The sequence below is a fragment of the Choloepus didactylus genome, chromosome 3, assembly GCF_015220235.1.
Source record: "Choloepus didactylus isolate mChoDid1 chromosome 3, mChoDid1.pri, whole genome shotgun sequence".
Taxonomy (NCBI): Eukaryota; Metazoa; Chordata; class Mammalia; order Pilosa; family Megalonychidae; genus Choloepus; species Choloepus didactylus.
In genome coordinates this window covers 60277079-60285481 of record NC_051309.1, presented here as the reverse complement: position 1 = coordinate 60285481, position 8403 = coordinate 60277079, and the positions used below count along the sequence as shown (strand labels likewise).

Sequence of the window (8403 nt, the reverse complement as noted above, 5' to 3'; positions counted from 1 at the left end):
GGCACCCAATAAATAATTATGTAATAAAAGAATGAATGAATGAATGAAAGTGCAAGGACTTTGTTGGGTGATGGGAATTTGATGGTAATCAAAGAAGCAATAAACATTAAACTTGCTATCTGTTAGCAGGGGAACAAATTAAGAAAAATTGAAGTTAGTGTAAAGGTGTAAATGCTGTAAGTATTGCCAAAGATTACACAGTTGATACTTACCTGGCAGGGGAGCTACCATGATCACAAAGGTGGTTTTCCCAGGGCAAGGCTGATCCATTGCACTCTGGGACCTGCTGACCCCTGCGACTTCCCCACATGTGAGAAATTTAACTGCATAATTTGTGTTGGTGGGGGTTGCATGTGCAATTTCCCCAATGTTCTCTGTGTCACAATAGACTTGTGAATTCTCAAAAAAAAAAAAAAAAAAAAAAGCACGGTTGAATTTGGAGACGAGGTTGGTCCATAAATAGTATTCAGGAATTTGAAAAATATTGAGAAGGGAATTTGAGAAATTTGAGAAAGGAATCACTAGGAAGTGGTCATTGGCTGAAACATAAAGCATTAGCAGAAACTAATTACTGAGAAAGAGGAAAAGAGTTCTGTTGAATTTCCATATGCTATTCAATCTTGTTTTTTCTCTACCTTAAAATTACCTGTACTGGGGACTTGGCTTGGAACAAAGGGCTTGTGGGTTAGTTTTATAAAGCTTGTTCTTAAAAGTTCTTCAACATTTCTTAGGTATTCTTGCTGTAGGGAAATTGTCACTGCAGATTTCTTCTGTGCAAGATTTAGTCTCTTATCATGCTGCTCTAACCCCTCCATCTCTACTTAAACTTCTATCGTGTATCTTCCTAGCATCCCTGCTCCCAGCCACCCCAAGTTCCCTTTCATTTATCCCAGAGCAATTTTATTTCCCCCTTGACTTTCCACTGAGCTTCCAAGCCGTAACTAAAGGGACCATTTCCACAACCAAACAAGCCCATTAAAAAGGATAATTACCCAGAGGGAGAGTTCTGTTCTAGAAACTCTGTGATCAACCTTTATTTTAAAAATTTTGTTTTTTTTTCCTACCACATGCAGAGTCCCACAGATGTCATAAAGGAGCAGCTACTCATCCAGCCAGCCATATGACAGGCACCGCCCTTCCTGGGACTTCTCAGTCTAGAACAGAAATAGTTCCTTTGGGAAAAGAAAACGATGATCCAGGGAAAATGGGTGTGAAACTTAGAATTGCCCAAGTTTACAAATAATGAATGTCCAGGAGTCTTATCTAAATGTTAGAGCTTCTCCAGGGACTATCAGCTTGGCTCTGAGCTTGTAGGAAAGAAGGGTGCTTGGGAAGGCAGAGGGATGAGAAACTGTCACAAAGTTCTGAAGGATGGGCCAAAACAGCGACTTTGGTTCTAACAAATTGTCACAGTTCTGCCCACTCTTATTCCCTTTGAGATTTCCATGAATGAGATCCGAGGCCCTCCTTACATGGGGCTCCTATTGAGACATGGTTAAAATAGCAGTCTGAGTCACTGAAGATGACACATCCTAAGGACCATTGTTGTCGTTTACTGGGATCCTCAAGCAGATACCATGAAATGGGTTGACTTTTAACAACAGGAATCTATTAGCTTACAGTTTGAGGCTATGAGGATGTCCAAATCAAGGCATCACCAAGGCAGTGCTTTCTTCCCACAGACCAGCTGCTGGTGATCCTTGGGTCCTCTGCCACATGGCAAGGCACGTGGCGGCGTCTGCTGGTCTCTCCCTTCTCTTCTGGGTTTCTCTGCTTTCAGCTTCTTGCTTTGGTGACTCTCTGTCTTTCTCTTTCTCTCTTCATTTGGTTCATAAAGGACTTCATAATCAGATTAAGACCCATTCTGAATGCAGTGGGTTGCTCCTTCACTGAAATAACCACATCTAAAGATCCTACTCGTATTGGGTCCACAATCACAGGAATGGATTAAATTTAAGAACATGATTTTCTGGGGTACATACAGTTTCAAATCACCACAACCATCATTGAGTCTCCTTTGTCTTTAAGGCATTATATGCATTTTGAGAAATGAACAGATCACAGTCTGTAATTGAATTTGTTTAATACATTTTTTTAAAACCATACAAATACCACAAGACTGTTAAATAGTATTCAGTTAAATTGATACAGAAAGGTGATTCTTCTCCACTTTTTTTTTTTTTTGGCAAAGCTTTGCCTGTTTTTCCTCTTTCTGATTAGCACCTGCATCTATTTTCTCCTCCTTAACTGAGTTTTGAATGTACAAATAGTCCCTAACCTACAGGATATATAATTACCTATGTCCATATTAACTGGAAGAAAAATCATAGAGCATTTTATTTTCCTCACTAATAATTTTTATTTAGTGTTAACATGGCAGCTTATAAAAAACAACAACAACAACAAAAAACTTCCAACTATGGTAAGTTTACAAAACCCTTGGTTTTCCTTTGTTAATCATTCAATTCTGTCATCCTGTCACCAAGAAAATTTTTCATCTTAGAACCTAATTATCAAGGTCAATTTCTAACAATTCCTTCATTCTGTAACCATGAAAAATGAATAATGTGAGTGAAAGCTCTGATTAAAATGAAACAGTCATATATAATGAACAGGTGACAATCTTTTCAAGGCTTATAATTCATTTTTATTAGTAGAAATTGTGTTCCACACAATTAATAGAAAAATCTTACCAGTTGTATAAAGAGAAAACAAAAGTTGTTACTTATGATGCTGAAGAAATATATTTGGCTAAGGATTAATAACTTCTAAATTCTGAATTTGTTTTAAATGATGGTTTCTACTCAAAATTCTAGACTAAGTTAGAGCTGAAGTGAAATTTTGCAGACTTTCAGAACTACTTGTTATTTTTCATAGTTCCAGTACAATTATCCCTAATTCTTGACTAAAAGTATTTTCTATTCATTCATAGCTTAGTTGTTTTATTCCAAATTCTCCTTTTTCCTTAAATGCTTCACCAGTGTAATGTAAAATATATGCCAAGTTCATACTTGTGTGATGTAAGAATAGCTTTATTTGTAAAGAGCTTTATATTTCTTGAAGTTAAATATGCTCACCAATAATTTTATAGTTACACATTGCAGACAAAATAACACGGAAGACATTTATGTACACTTTACATATATAAAACACTTCTCTTTGTGTTTTGTAAACTCAACACTTTCTTCTTTTAAATATATATTTTTTCATTTGGCCTCCTTCAAGAAGGGCATCCTGATATGGAAGCTTTGATTGATAGGGAAAGAAAGGAGGGTACACAAAAGTAAGAAATATATGAAGGGACCTTTGGGATTAACTCATTATAAAACAGCCAATATTATCAAAAGCAATGTAGTCTCACGATGTCACAGAAGGAGAAAATAAATTTTTGTTACTATCCAAAATATGATAGCACATGAAATGGGTATGTCATATGTTTAACATAGGTCATAGTTCAGTTGTTCTGTGACTGTGTAAAAATTCAAAAAAATTCAGCAAAATCAGAAGAATATAAAGAGAAACTATGTATGCTATTTTATTGTGAGATATACTGCTAAAACTTCAAATTGTGCCCACCTGGGCAATTCTTTCTGACGTTGCTAGTTAAAGAATCCCCACTAGGAAATTGCTCATTTTAATGAGATCAAAGATGGCATGGATCTGTTTTTGTGTTAAAAACAGGCAACACAAATGCCCACCAACAGGCTAGAATCATACTAGGTCATTCTTGTATTGACTCTAATCTGTTTGTAAACAAGCACACTATTAGTCCTTGAAAGTTATTGCTGAGGAAAATGCTAGTTTTTTTTACAAATTCCAGGAGTTAGAAACCTTTAGAGAACGTGTTTGGAATTTTTTTTTTTTTTTTTTTTGGCAAAATACTGATTCTCATGTTATGCAACAAGGTCAATAGGTCTTAAACCACCTATGTCTTAAGCCTGATTATGCCTCATTGCTACAATTGCTTGCTGCCATCCCTGTTACACAATCCGATTCCCAATTTAGAGCTTTCATTCATTGTTTTCTTTGCTTGGAATGCTTAATACCTTTTCTGGACTAACTCCTACTCATTTAAATTCTGGTAGTCACAATAATTGTGCCTCAAGATGTCTGTATCCTTATCTTGGAAACTATAAATGCATTGGATCACATGGCAAAGGAGAACTAAGGTCACAGATGGAATTAAGGTTGCTATTCAGATTACTTTGAGATGAAGAGATTATACTGGTTTATCTTGATGGGCCCAATGTAATCACAAAGATACTTAAAAGTTGAAGAGAGAGGAAAGAGAGAGAGAGGGATGGCAGTCTGAGAACAGTTTAAAGCCCAGTGTTCCAGTTTGCTAATGATGCTGTTAAGCAAAACCCCAGGAATGGATTGGCTTTTATAAAGGGGGTTTATTTGGCTACAAATTTACAGTCTGAAGGCCATGAAAATGTCCAGATTAAGGCATCAACATAAGTATACCTTCAACAAAGGAAGGCCAATAGCGTATGGAAAACCTTTGATAGCTGGGAAGGCATGTCGCTGGAGTCTGCTGATCCTGGATTGTGTTCCGACTCCCCTCTCAGCTCCTGTGCTTTCTTCAAAATGTTTCCTTTGGGACATTCTGTCCTCTCTTAGCTTCTCCAGAGCAAACACTGGGCTAGCATCTCCAATGTGTCAGCAAAGTCTGCTTTCAATGGCTGTCTCCAAAATATCTCTCTCAGCTTCTCTCCGAAATGTCACTCTCAATTGCTTTGAGGTCCTTCTGTTCTCCAGTGATTAAAACAAGACCCACCCTGAATGGGCAGAGTCCATATCTCCATGGAAATAATTTAATCAAATGTTTCACCCCCCAGTTCATTGAGTCACATCCCCATGAAAACGCTCAATCAAAGGATTCCAACCTAATCAACCCTAATATGTCTGCCCCCAACAAGATTGCCTTAACATGGTATTTTGGGGGACATAATATATCCAAACCAGCACACCCAGTGTTCCTGACTTTGAAGACAGAGGAAAAGGGCCACAAGTCAAGGGAATATGGGTAACTTTTAGGAGCTAGAAAAGGCAGGGAAGTGGATTACCCCTTCTAGAAGGAATGCTGCCCTAAAACACCTTGATATTAGCCCAGTGAGACCCACTTGGACTTTTGATCTCCAGTGTTGAAAGATAATAAATTTGTATTGTTTTAAGCCATTAAGTCTGTAATAACTTATTATAGCAGCAATAGGAAACTAACACAGTAATTAAATGAGCTTAAATGGAACTTAAGCTTATTAACTCAGAGAATTATTTCCTGAACCACCAGAATAATTCCTCTGTTGTCTTTTAGAGCAGGTTTTTTAAATCCTTTAATGGAATAAATACTGTTTAATTAATTGTTAATATTATTCTCTATTTGAGGATGTAAGCTCCATGAAGGCAAAGGCTGTGTGCACTTTATCCTGTCAATATTTCCAAGTTTAACACAGGACCTGGCTTAATAAGTGCTTGACAGATACTTGTAGATAAAATAGATATTCTACATACAATATTTACTAAGATTTGCTCTCCCATGTCTAACAAGGAAAATATAGGGGAAAATAATGAGTCTCCATTTCCTTATTTAAATCTTTTAAGAAAGGGATCTTAATTTTCTTCCAGGTGAGCAAAAAACAGTTTTCCCAGGGAAGTGCCCTTTAGTTCTTAGTACTTCCTCCTTGACTTCCTTCTTGAATGTTTATTCTGTATTTTGAAAGCAAAAAATGCTCCTTTACTCTGAATCCTGAATTTTAATTCTGAATGTATGAATCAGATTATTATTTTGGCACCAATTATTCATGAATTCTTCATGTAGAAATGCATTTCCATTGGCAGCCTAAAGAAGTAGGACTTCATAGAATTGTTATTTGAGGCATTGATAATGTCTTCTTTAGAATTCCGAGACACTTCTAAATATTCTTCTGTGACTTGTGTTTTAGTGTTTCCAATCATTTTCTGGAAGCTGATTACTTGTCTTCAAGCATACAGAAAAAAGTAAATTTTACTTTGGCATTATTCTGTTTCTTAGCTATCAAACCTGGAATATGGAGCTACCATGAAAACGATATTGATATAAATAATATCATAAAATAATGAATTATGGTTTTTAATTTCTTATATTAATCAACAATATATTTATTAAATAAGCACTCTATATCTATACTAAGAAGACCTTTATATTTTCATTTTGATAAAGAAGAGTAAGTTCTTAATATTGCTTTATATAATTAGGTTGTTAAATTGTTGCCTTTTATAATAATCTTTATTAATTAAAACCATAAAGATATTGCAGGGCAGTGTAATTTTAAGTTTGGGCCTAGTGTAAAGATTAAATTAATGGAAAATGACTATGTTCTTCCCTGATTCATGGTAAGCTTTTGTGCTGTCCTTACACTTGTAAACAAGAAAGCACATAGCCAGACTATCTTGAAGAGTTTGGAGGGACCAAGAGAGAACCAAAAATACCTCACAGAAGAGTAAAGGTGATCTAATAAAAGCCTCATTAGCATCCTGTCTTCAAACCAGGTGTTGTCATCATAGTTGACTGGTGCATAGTGATGCAACTGGTGTGCTTCTTGGTCTTCTGCTTTGTAGAACTATGTTAAGCAGTTACATTCATGTATCTTTTACCTAGAGGACTGGCCATTTATTTAAAAAACAACAATAATTTTCCAGTCTCTGGAATTCTTCCCAGTATTCAACATAACCTTCATCAAAACCACTCAGTAGTTTAATGTTAATACTATTGACAAATTTGGTTTTTTATTTTATTTAGTATTCAGGATCACTTAAATGTAAGCATTTTACAACCCCCTCTTCTTTAACTTTTTAGAGAAAAATAGTTACCAATACAGGTTGCCTTCATTTTTCTCCCTTCTTCTTCTCAATAGGAATATATTTTGCAGTTATCCTGGCCCTTTCTCACCACTCTGTGCTAGATGTCAGTAGGGGAGAGAACTTGTCATTTTGGATGTCTAATTTAGACTATAAGATAATCTTGGACTTTGGGTTGATGATGGAATTTACTAACACAGTTTTGGATAAGGGATGAGAGCTTTTTTTTTTTTTTTTTTTTTCCTGTCAAAGGGATGTGAATTACTTTTGTCAGAGGGTGGACTGTGGTAGGTAGGCTCCAAAGCTACTGACATCTACTTCTTCCTTCCCTGTATCTGAATGTATTCTCGCTTCAAGAGTTGACATTTATGTCACTATTAATTATTTTCTCATTTGCCTTAGGCTCCATTAAGTCTCTGCATGACACTTCTTTATTTAATTTTTAAATTTATTTATCATAGATTATTGTGGTTAATTTTTATTATTTAAAATATTGTATTAAATTATTACCTATCTTCATTGTTGAGATTTTGAGGCACCCTCTTAAATTTCGCACCTTAAGTGAGTACCTCACTCACTTCGTTCTAGACCCAGGCTCCTGAGATGTAAAGAGTGATAAAATCTAATAAAACCTACTAGGATATAAGCTCTATAAAGGACAGTTTTAAACCTAATTTGTTTATTAAATTATTTCTGATGCATAGTGTATAAAGTTGCAGTAAGTTTTGGTTGAATGACTGAGTCTTAAAAGATCAGCAATTTTTCTAATTTTAAACAGTCAGTTGTTGAAATATTTTAAGCAAGGTAGTGATATGATCTAATAACAAAGGAAATTTCTTGTAGAAATGGGAACATTGTAGGAATATGCTTATATTTAGTTTAGGACTTGGTATCATGTAGGTTACTATTGTATCTCAGCTCAATAATATCTGCAATGGCAAAGCCCACCATTTAATTTTTGGTACTATTTCACTATTCTCTTTTAAACATAGGTAAGCACTGTAGCTGCAACTTGGAGTGAAAACTGTGCATTTGATAAGTTGAATTTCTACCATGTAGTTAATATTAAAAGCATATTTATTATTACAAAATTAAATTAATCTAATCATTTAAAGTAGTTAAATAAGTAGGATAATAAGTTGCAATTAATGAGCGGATTATGAAATAATAAGTGTGCTGTCCAGGTAACCTTATGAAACACACTGTATATTTTGAGCCACTGTGTATTTTTAAGTATCTGAACAGTGATCCAAAGCAGGATAATAGAGAACAGAACACATAATAATATACACAATTTTAATATTGTAGATTTTTTTTTGTTAAATTAACATTATTGCATTTTAACTATAATTCAGTTTTTGGTCATTTAATTCTATTCAGGTGAAGATTCTTCCAGCAATATCACTGTTTGGTGATTCTGCTTGTCTTGTAAGTCTGAATTTAAAGCAGAACATCAACTTCACTACCTCAAAATTTTCTGTAGAATAAAAGCTTCAGAATCAGAGAAATATATATATAATGTTACTCTCCATCTAGATATAAAATTATGAAGACTAAAATAAT

The 8403-nt window shown here is 34.8% G+C and overlaps 1 non-coding gene across 1 annotated transcript; it reads left to right on the top strand.

Annotated features, from left to right (window-relative positions):
* The first annotated feature begins 204 nt into the window (after positions 1–204).
* On the top strand, positions 205–366 carry LOC119530725. Its single transcript, XR_005216112.1, has one exon. It is a non-coding gene; the product is annotated as a U1 spliceosomal RNA (small nuclear RNA).
* The last annotated feature ends 8037 nt before the right edge of the window (positions 367–8403 follow it).